Source organism: Hevea brasiliensis, chromosome 6 (genome assembly GCF_030052815.1).
Source record: "Hevea brasiliensis isolate MT/VB/25A 57/8 chromosome 6, ASM3005281v1, whole genome shotgun sequence".
Classification (NCBI taxonomy): Eukaryota; Viridiplantae; Streptophyta; class Magnoliopsida; order Malpighiales; family Euphorbiaceae; genus Hevea; species Hevea brasiliensis.
In genome coordinates this window covers 77,421,065-77,435,340 of record NC_079498.1, presented here as the reverse complement: position 1 = coordinate 77,435,340, position 14,276 = coordinate 77,421,065, and positions in this window count along the sequence as shown.

Genomic DNA, 14,276 nt, shown 5'->3' with positions numbered 1-14,276 from the left:
CAAGAAGAAAATTGGTTCTGATGGAAAGGTAGAGACCTATAAGGCAAGGCTAGTAGTGAAAGGGTTTTGCTAAAGGCAAGGAATCGACTATGAGGAGACTTTCTCGCCTGTTGCCATGCTTAAATCAATTAGGATTCTATTAGCAATAGCTGCATACTATGATTATGAGATTTAGCAAATGGATGTCAAAACAGCTTTTCTCAATGGATTCATTGAAGAAAACATTTTCATGGAACAACCATGGGGTTTTGAATCCCAAGATGGTTCTAAGGTATGCAAGCTAAAGCGATCCATTTATGGGTTGAAACAAGCTTCGAGGAATTGGAACATCTGTTTTGATGAAGCCATTAAATCCTTTGGTTTTATCAAAAATGATGATGAGCCATGTGTATATAAGAAGGTTAGTGACAGTGCTATCACTTTCCTTTTCTTATATGTGGATGACATACTGTTGATGGGTAATGACACAGGTATGTTGACAACTATAAAGGTATGGTTGTCAAATACATTCTCCATGAAAGACTTAGGGGAGGCAACCTATATTCTTGGGATTCGCATCTATAGAGATAGAGTGAAAAGAATAATTCGTTTATCCCAAAGTCTATACTTGGAAAAGGTGTTAAAGAGGTTTAACATGCTTGATTCCAAGAGAGGATTATTACCAGTGAGACATGATATCCACCTTTCTAAAGAGATGTCTCCAAAGACACCTGAAGAAAGAGATAAGATGGCCAGGATTCCATATGCTTCGGCTATTGGAAGTTTAATGTATGCAATGTCGTGTACTAGGCCGGATATCGCATATGCTGTTAGTTTGACTAGCAAGTATCAATCCAATCCAGGTTTGGAGCACTAGATAGTTGTCAAGAATATCTTTAAGTACTTGAGAAGAACTAAGGATTTATTCTTAATCTATGGAGGTGGAGACTTGCAATTGGATGTTTATACTGATTCTGATTTCCAATCAAATATCGATGATAGAAAGTCTACCTCTGGATATGTGTTCATTTGTAATGGAGGTGCAATCAGTTGGAAGAGTTCCAAACAGAGCACGACTGCAGATTCCACTACCGAGGCTGAGTATATTGCTGCATCAGATGCTGCAAAGGAAGCTGTTTGGATAAAGAAGTTCATGACAGAACTTACAGTAGTTCCTTCCATTAAGTCAGCAGTTCTACTACACTGTGACAATAATGGAGCATTCATAAAGGCTAAGGAACTAAGGACTCACCAAAAATCCAAACACATAGAAAGGTGCTACCACATTATCAGAGAAATAGTTAGGCAAGGCTATATAGCCATGCAAAAAATAGCATCAGCTGAAAATCCAGCTGATCCATTCACTAAGCCTATGTCACAGACATAGCTAGACCGTTATCTTGAGAATATAGGTCTAAGATATTGTAATGAATGGCTCTAGTGCTAGTGAGAGATTGTTAGTAGTATGCCCAAGAGCATATCATTTAGTATGTATCTTGTACATATTTTTATTAATAAAAGGCATTTCCACTTTTCCATTTACATAATATATTTGTGTGTAATAGAAAAGGTCCATTGATATTTTGTTAGAAATTCTATTCTTAAGTTGTTAAGAATATGAGTGAAAGTATTTCTAGTACAAAGTATCATAAATAGGTTCACAATCGAGGATACTTCATAATAAGGACATGACTTATCCAGAAAGATTGTATTCATGTTTGTTCCTAAGTTATTTATATGAGATATAAATAAGATGAAATGGTGAGTCTCATACCATATAACAAACATGATAGGCACTTATAATGATAAGTAGGCCGAACCAGTGACACTTATGACAAGCACATGGAGTTTACTCTTGTCAATGTTTTGTCATAAATCATATCAGTGCATATAATCTTTAGACCTGAGATAGCACAGTTATCTTATATATAGGTAGTTTGAGTTTGATACTGCTTTCATACTTGTACTGTGTATGGGTATATGGGCATGTGTTGGCTCCTACTAGTTATATATGGAGGTAGGTGTTGATCAAGATGGAATCTGTTCCTCTAAGTAAATAGAGATAAAATCCTATGTTCATTTAATTGTTCTTGATGTTTCAAGTTCCTGGCCAGGACAGATAGATTTATTTAGAAAAGAGTTTCTGATGAGAAAATCTTTTTAATCAAGAACTGGAATTAAAAGAGAACATAATATTCATAGCAAATGGAGTTTGACATAAACCATGACTCCAGCTTGAGTTGGGATTTTGTAACAGAGAGATTCTAGTGCATGGTAACATATGATTATAGGTTCATTTAAGGTAAACCTTATTACTAATTGGGTGGCCATGGCATGCTATGCTAGGTGTTAACCATGGTCTATGAGGTTCATAAAATGATTTAGAGAAATCATTTATGGTAAGAAAGAGTTCTGATGATATTAAGAGTTGATATCATGTCTCATTGCCAATTAGTGATGAGCCTAGTAAGTCACACACATACACAAGTTATCACCTATTTAAATATGATTTAATTAATTAATTAAAGAGTTTAATTGATTAATTAAATAGATTTGGTTTGCAATTAAATTGCAAAGTCCCTAGCATGACTTGAAACCAAATCTAGATTATTGGATGTGTAGTATAAATTAAATTTATATTTAAAGTGTTTAAATATGAATTTAATTGATGAGAAATTAATTAATAGAGATTAATTAATTAATTAATTAATTTATATTTGATATAAATTGATTAGAAGAAGAAAAATAATTATTTTGGGTTAAGAACTCAAAATTAATACACAGGGGCATTTTGGTCATTTCATAGGGTGACATGTGACACTATGAGATGGTGACACATGGCATTACACATAAGCTTGCCAAATGTCTTTTAATCATGTAAGATGATTAAAATTAAGATTAAATATAGGTTTGACACTTGGCACAATGTGATTGGGTCAATTAAACCTAGAACCAATCAGAGGGTGACATGTGGCAAGGGTTTAATGTGTTAACCTAGCTATATAAGTGTTGTTATGAGAAAAAAATAATACACAAGCAGCAGCCACTCCTCCTTTGTCACGCCATTTTGAGGCTCCCCATCTATTCTTCTTCATCTCTCATCAATTCAAAGAGATTAGCCATCAATCTCTTGAATTAAGAACACTAGAAATTGTTTCTAGTGTCCTGTTTACATCTCTAATCTCTTAAAAGGCAGAACTTGAATTTCTAATTAATAGAAAAAGCTTTAGAAGCTGTTCAAGGGCTGCCATAGGTGTTCTTGGTGTGGACAAGCTAGTGCATCAAAGACGAATCTCAAAGGCACAGACACGCTACAGTGCATCAAGAGGTTAGTGTAATCATTCTTCATTTAATCTAGGGTTCTAAAATTAATCTGATTAATTTAAAAATCTTAAATGGCAAATATAGATCCAAAAACATATTAAAGGAGTTTTAATATGTTGTTTATCATTGAAATCAAATAGATAAAAATAAATTTTACATGATGTATGTGACCCTAGGTGAAAATTTTTGAATTCAATAGTATAAACTTGTGTTTTTCACGCTTCCATTCCTTCATAGAATTGAAAGAGTTGAAAGTGCAGTTGTAAGAGCTGATTGATAAAGGCTTTATCCGCCCTAGTGTGTCACCTTAGGGAGCACCAATGTTATTTGTTAAGAAGAAAGATGGCATTCTTCGCTTATGTATTGACTACCGCCAGTTGAATAATGTGACAATAAAGAATAGATATCCATTACCCCGCATCGATGACTTGTTTGATAAGTTGAGGGATGCAGCTATGTTCTCCAAAATTGACCTGAGATCAAGTTATTAACAGCTAAAAGTACAAGAGCAGAGTTGTAACATCCCCACTGTACGTGTTCTGCATGTTCTATTGCTCCAATGGCCAAATAACAGTCCGAGCAAGTCAGGATGTCTGGAACTACACTTCGGTGATAGTGAACAGACATATAATGATGAAATAAATAAAAAATAAAATACAAGAGAAATCAAAGAAACATGAAAGAGAGAAAATGAAACTAAGTTAAAAGAGCCGGCACTGCAACGATGGGTGACTACACCGGGAAGGCCATTGTCGACCCCAAGACCGAGGGGAACCCTCGGAATTAAATTTCGAGACGTAAGTAAAGGTTTATTGAAATATAATTGATACTAGAATTATCAAAGAAAATTTAATAAATTAGTACAATTGAGAAACAGACAAAAATCGGTGTTACCGAAAAATCGAGAATATAATCCGAAGTGGGGCATTTTGGTCATTTGACACCAAGAGCTGCCTTTTGACCTCAATGTCCATTAAGAATAAATGATATTGCACTTAGGAAATGTCATGAAAAATTAAAATAGGATACAATGTGTAAATAGTAAAAGATTAGTGGCAAATGAGCAAAATTAAGGAAATTAAGATTAATGAATTATTTAACCAAGTTAGTGCTCCACTAGTGACATCTTAAGGGACCCATATTAAGTTTTAGTGGACTGAAACTACCATCTTCAATCTCAAAGATAAGAACCAGTTGAATGGAAAACTCCATGAATCCTCCATAGCCGAAGTTTGTTCAACCACCATGCAACCATCTTCAAGACATCTTTCACTTTAATTTCTTCATTAAAGCTTGCCTACTCACCTTGGGAAAGATATTGGGAATAAGAAAGAAGAGTTTTGGTGGAGTTTTAAGGAAGTTCTCAAGTGGTAAGTGTCCAAAACCTCTCCCTTGCTTTAGTAAACCTTGTGTTTAGGTTGAGATGAGTATTTTGGTGAAGAGAAATGAAGAGAATAGTGAGAAATGAAATGGTCCATTTTCAGCAGGCATGAATGTGTTGTATTTGAGTTTTTCTTACCTCTAATGGATGGAAATTAAGGTTGATTAACTCAAATGGAGGATGTAGTAAGTTAAAATCTAAGTATGTACATGTAGTGCTTGAATTAAGGGTGTGAAATGGAACCTTAATTCTTTGGGCAAACTACCATGTTTGACAGCCTATTAAATCATGAATTTGTGTGTGAATATGAAGTTTATTAATGAAATATGCTAGTGTTAAATTGTGGGCAGCATGTGCAATTGATATTGAAGTATGAGTATATTGAAGTGTATGTGTAATATTGATATGGAGATATGTTGAATTTTGGTGGAAGTGAATGTTGAACTTAATGATGAATTGTGTGCATTGAGCACTTGAATGTTCTACCCAAAATTGTTTGCTAAAATTGTGTACAATATATATATATATATATATATGGAAGTGCCATTGATTGATTATTGAAGTAATGAGGAGGAGAAGGAATATCAAATTGGAAGTGTAAGTGTTTTATGCAGGTTGTGTATTGATGACAGTACCTAAATTAGGTCATATGTGCCAAACTGTAAACCCAATTGGTATGAGGCTAAAGGGGGGGGGTGAAACTAGACACCAAATAGGCCAACTTTCATGCAGAAATGTTGCCAAAATTCTACCTAGAAACTGACCTTAAAAATGACCAAATCCAGAATAGCAACCTTGCAACCCAGATTTTTGACCATATGAATAGTAATCATTATGATGACCATAACTCACTCAAAACAGATCTAATTGACCTGAAATTTTTACCATGAATAGCTTAGACATAGAGCTATAATTCTTATGAAGACACAAAAGCCCAAAAATGACCAGAACCAAGTCAAATAGCTAGCATATATTCGGGTACCAAAACTGCTAGAACTAAAAGTGACCTAAAATTGACCAAATTTTGCACCAAAAGTGCAATCTGTCTAGCTTTAGTAAATTGACCATATATTGGTCTATACAACTCAGAATGACCTGAAATTTTTCCCCGCGTGCAATAATACATAGAGCTACAATTTTGCTTATTTGACCAGAAGCTAAAAACCAAGAGAAATAGGATTTTAAGCTAGACCAATCTAGCACACCAAAAATTGAGAATTTGACATTTACATACAATGATGCTTGAAGCAATTTGGCAATGAATGCCAACTTGTAAAAATGGTAAATTGCACTATATTGGCAGCATATTGAATTACAATATGTGACATGTTGATGCTAGAAACAACTTATCCATAGTACCTAAAAAGGTCAATATATGCATTGACTTATGAATTACATAATAATTAGTAAACTCTAAAAATTGAAGAATTAAACAATTAATTTATAATGTGCCCTAGTTTGCCTAGTTGACTAGTTTGGATAGGTTGGCATGCCAATAGCTGACAGCTGTTCTATAAATGGCTTCATGCCATACGGCTTATTATGCCGCACTGTGACTTTAATAGCCTACAACTATACATATTGTGTATTTATTATTGGCTTATCGCCAGATTGACTATGTGGCTTTTTAGCCACGCTATTTGCACACTGGGAGACACTTTGTGACCAATGGTGTGACGGCCTGAGATACTAGGTACCCGATCAAGATATCCGCTTATCCACCGTTAGTATATAGGCTACACGGGCAGTAATTCAAGTACTATTAAATTCAAATAGCTAAATCCAGTTTACTGACACACAACACTACCAAAATTAGCAAATATTGACATGATAGCAAATAAAGGTAGAATCAACAATTGTAAAGAATACCGATGTCATAAATTCATTTACTATATTTTAGTGTATATTTCTTTATATTTGGCACCACTAAGCAAAATTGCTTAGCGCGTTGCTTTTGTAACGCGTTGGTATTGGAGACACAGCTGGGGAGCCCAGCAGACCTACGATCGGGTGAGACATCAGATCTGCACAGGTGTCCAGAGTCATCTGCACTGCATTGCATACATGGTAGGACTTAGGATATCTTGTATTTTGTACTACTGTTGTATATTTTGAAATTTGGCCCTGTATTTTGTAATATTATGAAAGCTCTAAAGTTTGTAATATATTGTACATATTAAATAACATAGAGATTTTCTAGATATGTTTAAATTATTATGGAACAATTTAATGACTGTAAAAGTCTATTGACTTAACTGAGAAATCGAGACTGTGAAATAGTTGAGATTTTGATATTATCATATTGAACTGTTTTTAACAGGTTTGAAAGGATAGTTTTTCCGAAATACGGACGACACCTTGCCAAATTTTTACTACCATTCTTGAAATACTTATTTTATTAAAGTATGAAAATAGTATCAGCATGATATGAATATTACATAAAAGACTTCTTAAAATCAAATTGAGTTAAGGAAATTAGTTGATTACAGACTAGGTGTTCCGGCACGCCGTGTAGCATGCCTTGCTTAACTATACTGTAGACGGGTGAGGGGTGTTACAAGAGCATTCCTAAAACTGCCTTTCGAACTCGCTATGGCCATTATGAGTTCTTGGTCATGCCATTCGGGTTAACTAATGCTCCAGCTGCTTTTATGGATATGATGAACATTATCTTCAGACCATACCTCGACCAGTTTGTTGTGGTATTCATAGATGATATATTAGTCCACTCGAGGAGTGCAGAAGAGCATGATAGACATTTGCGGATTGTACTGCAGACTTTGAGGGAGAAACAACTATACGCAAAATTATCAAAGTGTGAATTTTGGCTGAAGGAAATATCCTTCTTAGGGCATGTAGTCTCGATCGAGGGCATTAAGGTAGATCCAAGTAAGATAGAAGTTGTCCTTAATTGGAGACCACCCAGAAATATCATGGAGATTCACAATTTTCTGGGTTTAGCTGGATACTACCATCGATTTGTGAAAGGGTTCTCCATGTTGGCATCTCCATTGACTAAGCTACTTTGAAAAGATGTGAAATTTCAGTGGACGGATAAATGCTAACAGAGTTTTGATGAATTGAAGAGGTGTTTGACTGAGGCTCCAGTCTTAACTTTACCTACCCTAGGTAAAGAATACACAGTATATAGTGATGCTTCTCATAATGGGTTAGGTTGTGTACTGATGCAAGATCAGAATGTCATTGCCTATGCATCACGCCAACTGAAACCGCATGAGAGGAACTACCCGACATATGATTTGGAGCTTGCAGCTATTGTGTTCACTCTTAAGATCTGGAGACACTATTTGAATGGGGAAAAGTGTTACATTACACAAATCATGAGAGTTTGAAGTATTTGGGCACTCAAAAAGAGTTGAATTTGAGATAGAGGAGTTGGTAAGAGTTGATAAAAGGCTATGATTGTCTGATAGACTATCAGCTAGGGAAAGCTAATGTTGTGGCTGACGCCTTAAGTCGCAAGACTATGGCAAGTCAACGGGTTACTCCTTTGTCTATGGTACATGAGTTGAGATCATTATTACATGCCAGCTTAGAGATTAATGATGAGGGGCAGACAGCAGTTGCATGGCATGTACAGCCAGTGTTGATTGATCAAATCAAAATGGCTGCTCATAATGATCAGAAGTATCAGAAGCTGTTAGAAGAAGTCCGGCAGAGCAATAAACCAGAATTCTCAATAAGAGATTACGGTCTACTGCTTCACCAGGGCAGAACGTGCATTCCTAATGACATTGACTTAAAATAAATCATTTTGAAGGAAGCACATGAGTCTCCTTTTGCTATGCACGCTGGTGGCACAAAAATGTATGGAGGGCTAAAGGAGTATTACTGGTGGATGGGTATGAAAGGAGATGTGGCAGAATTTGTTTCCAAATGCCTAACTTGTCAACAAGTGAAGGTAGAGCATCAAGTACCAGCTGGTTTGTTACATCCACTACCAGTACCAGAATGGAAATGGGAGAGAATAACAATAGATTTTGTGATGGGACTTTCGACGACACAGAAGAGTCATGATGCAGTATGGGTCATCATTGACAGACTAACCAAGTCTGCTCATTTTCTACTAGTCTGGATGGACAACAGTTTAGAAAGATTGGCCAAGTTGTACATTGATGAGATAGTAAGACTGTATGGAGTGCCAGTATCAATTGTATCTGACAAAGATCCTAGGTTTACTTCTAGATTTTGGGGTAGTCTTCAGAGAGCCCTAGGAACTAGATTGAACTTCAGTACGACATTCCACCCACAAACAGATGGCCAATCAGAGAGGGTAATTCAAATCTTGGAGGACATGCTACGAGCTTGTGTGATTGAGTTTGAGGGCAGTTAAGACACACACTTGCCTTTGATTGAGTTTACTTACAATAACAGCTACCAATCAAGCATTGGAATGCCTCCATATGAAGCTTTGTATGGCAGAAAGTGCAAAACTCCCTTGTGTTGGGATGAAAAAGGTGAAAGGAAGATGATTGGGCCCGAAATTGTTCAGCAGACTGAGGAGAAGATCAGGTTGATCAGAGATCGACTCAAAGCTGCATCAGACCGTCAGAAGTCCTATATTGATTTAAAGAGGAGGGTTATAGAGTATGCAGTGGGTGAGAAAGTATTCCTCAAGGTTTCCCCTTAGAAGAGAATTATGAGATTCGGCAGAAAGGGAAAACTGAGTCCTTGTTTCATTGGGCCATATGAGGTTCTGGAAAGAGTGGGTCCTTTGGCATATCGTTTGGCATTACCTCCAGAGTTAGAGAAGATACATAATGTCTACCATGTATCTATGTTGAGGAGATATCGATCAGACCCATCTCATGTACTACCAGTAGAAGAGATTGAGGTGAATCCAGACCTCACATATGAGGAAGAACCCATAGAGATTCTGGCTTATGAGGTGAAGCAGCTACAGAATAAGCAGATACCATTAGTGAAAGTGTCGTGGAATCATCATTCAGGCCAAGAAGCTACTTGGGAACGAGAGGAGGATATGAGGAGATAACACCCACAGCTGTTCAGAAATTGATACCAGGTAAAATTTTGAGATGAAATTTATTTTAAGGAGGGGAGAATTGTAACACCCCTAGTTGTATAGCCTGGTATATTTCACTGTTCCGGTAACCGGTGTCGGTCTGGATAATTAAGAGAATTAGAACCATAACTAAGGCACCTAGATAAGCCCTGAACAAAAATAATTAGTAATTGCCAGATAGTTAAGTGAGCCAGGAGTCACAGCGATGGGTGAACTTCTCGGGAATGACTGCGAGGTCAGTCTAACTCAAATTTTGAATCATAAAATGTGACGCCGCGTGTAACACCCTCCCTGTAGCAACTCCGTACATTTTACTGTTCCGGTGACCAATGTCGGTCCAGATAGCTAGAACGTCCGGAAAAAAAAATATTTAAACTAAAGTGAGGAACTATAATTAACTCAAATATTAACAAGAAAAAATAAGGAAAAATTTTAAAAATAAAATACAACGAAGTTAAATGAGCCGATGTCCTAGCGATGGGTAACCCAGTGGAAAGTAGCGGTTCTGGCAACTAGGAGCCCTAGACCAGGGGAAAAATTCAAAAAATAATTTTTGGGACTCCAAAGAAAGGTCATTGAGGTTCCAATGGCACTAGAATGCCAAGAAAATGCTTAGAAAAATTTTTCAATCGGTACAGAAAATTTTAGTCTATTAAGCCAAACGGAGGGCATTTTGGTCATTTCACCTTCAGAGGTGATTTTTGGCTGACTTTTCCAGTTAAGTAAATAATTATTATGACATAAAATGTGAATAAATATTGCTAAAAATTAAATTGAAAATTAGTAGAAAAGAAAAGGAAAGAAAATGAGATTAAATGACAATTTTGACATCACATGATGTCATCAACCCTTTCCTCATCAATCACAATTAAGCTAACCTATTAAAAAGCGATAATTAAGACAAAAAAAAGCATTCAGATTCATCTCCTTTTCCCAAACCAGCCGAAACACCTTCCACACCCAAACCACCATTGAAAGCTTATCAAAGCTTCAATTCCCACCTTAAACCACCTCAAAACCCTGACTTGCCTTCATTAAAAATTATCCCTACCAGTAGAGCAAGCCTTGGGCAGCAATTTGAAAGGAAGAAAGAGAAGTTTTTAAGTCTTGGAAAGTGACTAAGTGAAGGTTAGTGCCACTTTTTTTTTATTTTTCTCTTATATTCTTTGTTATAACATTAATCTAAACTAGAAAATATGAAAATGGAACAAATTGAAATTGTGGAGTTAGGGTTTGGGAGAAACCTAGGGTTTGCTCATGTGTTGGTGAATGAAAGTTTAAATGGTCAATTAGTGACCATTTGGCGGTGTATGATGAAGAAATGAAGTGAGTTGTGGCTTGGTATTTGAATTTGGGTGAGCTGCCTTGGCTGCCCTACAGATCTGGATGTGAGTCCAGCAGATTTGGGCAGCTATAAATGGAGTTATTGAGGTTCAATTGGTACAAGGCCAATTGGACATGGAACTAGACACATAATGGCACCACTTTGGTGAAGAAACCCTGCCCAGAAAACCAAACCAAGTTGGCCTAAAAATTGCCCTCCCGGGTGACTTGCATTCTGCCTGGGCAGAATGACCAAATGAATAGTGTCTATTCATTTGGTCATAACTTAGTGTAGAAAGGTCCAATTGAACTGAAATTTTACTAGTAGAAATCTGAGACATAGACCTACAACTTTCATGAAGAACACAAATCCAAATTCTGACCATAATCTATCAAATCACCAACCAAACTTAGGTTACCAAATCTGACAGAACTAGTTTTCCCCAGAATTTTGGATTCTGTCCAATCCGGCCAGTTATGGTGTTTAGGCCATAAATTGAGCTACAAAACTCCAAATGGAGAGATTCAAAAAAAAAAAAGAAATGTAACTAGACACAATAAGGAACAACTTTAATGAAGACAACTTTGCCAAATTCCTACTGTACAAATGACCAATGGAACAGTAAACATAATGCTTGAAATTTGAAAATTGTGAATAACTAACACTAAGCTTAGAAATGGTATTGGCAACCAATACCAACAACTTTAGAATGTAAAATGTGGTATGTTGGAAGTATTAGAACCAATGTACCTATTGTCTATGCAAAAGTCAACATTTTAGTTGACTAATGAAATGAATAGTAACACTTAAACTTAAATTTCAAGAATTGTGAAATTTAAAAGTGTAACATGCCATAGTACACCTAGTAAGATTGGTTTGGATAGGTTGGCATGCCAATAGGGTTCAGTTAGCAGTACTGCACATGGCATTGTGCCATTCTATGATTTTATAGTTTTTAGCCATTCTGACATTGTGATGATACTTGGCCTTGTGCCTAATGTTATTACAGCTTATTAGCTGTTCTGTTGCACACCGGGAGATACATATGTGACCGATGGTGTGACGGCCTGAGGTACTTGATACCCAATGCCAATTTACCCGTTTATTCAGTCCAGTCATCCAGGATAGGTTACTTGGACAATCAAAAATGAAAGTGGAAAAATTTCATGAAATTATGAATATAACAAGTACATAATAAATAAGATTACCAATAATGATCGAAAAATTATCTGCATAAGACATCAGAACATGCACTGCATATTTATTTTCTATTATTTCATTTTATTCTATTATTGGCACCACTAAGCATTATTGCTTAGCGCGTTGCTTTTTACCATGCGTAGGTTCTAGAGTGACCGATAGAGAGCCAAGTAGACCACAGACTGGGTGAGACCTTCTGCAGCTCTGCATAATGTCCGTGTCACCTCACTGTCATTAGTGCATTGGTAGGACACTAGGTTTTATTTTGGTATTTTGTAATTAACTTTTATTTTCTCATGTGTAATTAAGACTTATGTAATGTATTTTGGGTATTGATGTAAATAATGGAAATTGTGTTTATGAATGAAAAAGTGAATATTTATTTATGATTTTTATATGAATATCATATGAAATGAATGAATGAGAAATGGGAGTATATTTGAGAAATATTGAGATTTTGTTGATGAAATGTAGTTTGGGATTGATAGAAAATTTTGGAAGTGTTTTTCACAAGTTCTGAAGAACTGTTTTATTCATTTTTAGCCGGCAATCTGCTGGATTTTCTATAAAATTTACAAAACCTCAAATAAATTATAATTTCAATGAATGACTTAAATGAAATATATTGTACTTCATAACTATGATAAAAATAAATTAAGGAAGAATAAAAATGATTGAGATAAAATAGGGTATTCCGGTACACTGTGTGACATATCTTACTCGGCTATACTGTAGACGGGTAAGAGGTGTCACATTTAGTGGTATCAGAGCACAATTTAGGTGTTTCTAGGTTTACATAGAGTCCATTCCATGCATTGCATTTGTAAGAGTCGAGGTGACATTAATACAGATTTGTTTGTCTTTGTTAAGTAGGATATGGACCCTACATCTCAGAGGGCAGTTGAGGAGGAAGTGGAGAGTCATGCTCCACCTGCAGTAGCCAAAACTGAGGGAAGGGGAGAACCAGCTCCGCCAGCTCCAATAGAGCCTACTCAGCCTCCACAGACCATGTTCCAGCAAATGGCCGAGTTCTTCAGACAAATGGCTGGGGTAATGCCACCACCACCACCACCTCCATAGCAGAAATCACATCTGGAAAGATTGAGAAAATTTGGAGCAGTGGATTTCTTTAGCAAGAAAGAAAATGATTCTGTGGCAGCCGAAAACTGGTTGAACATAATAGGAAGGGTTTTAAAACAACTCCACTACACTCCAGAGCAAAACCTAGAAGCTATTGTATCTCTGTTGCAAGATGATGCCTACCAATGGTGGGATACAGTGTCTATTAAAGTGCAGCCAGAAGTAATAACTTGGGACTTCTTTCTCTCAGAATTTAAGAAGAAATATGTGGGTAGTGTATACCTAGAAGAGAGAAGAAGAGAGTTCATTAACCTAAGGCAGAGACAGCTATCAGTAGCGGAGTATGAGAAGGAGTTTGTCAAACTAAGCCGCTACGGAAGGGAGATAACCCTTAATGAAGCTAAGAGGTGTAAAAGATTTGAAGAGGGATTAAATGACAACATAAAGATCATGATTACTGCTTTGGCAATCACAGACTTCACCAAGTTAGTGGAAGTTGCAATAAAATTTAAAAAGGTTAGAATAAGTGAGCAGACCAGAAGAGAGAGACAGCAGAAGAGGGGCCCGAGTCAGTCTAGCTCATCTCCTGCACCAGGAAAGAAGTTCAAAGGTCCACTTGCATAGAGTTCAGGTCAACCTCAAGGTCAGGGTCAGTCTCAGGGGCCCAGGCCACAGTTTACCCCTAGGAGAGGTCAGTCCACACCATCAGTGGGCAGCTCTCTAGGGATGGGGTTCAGGGGACCAACCCCAGCATCTTCTGCATGTCCGCATTGCCTGAAATGGCATAAGGGGGAGTGTTGGAGAGTGACTGGTGCTTGCCTAAGGTGTGGGTCGACAGAGCATCAGTTGAGGAACTGTCCATGCAGAACTGTTATAGCTGCTCCAACACAAGCAGACAGACCTGCTCCTGTACCACAAAGAGGCAGGAAATCTGACAAATCTGA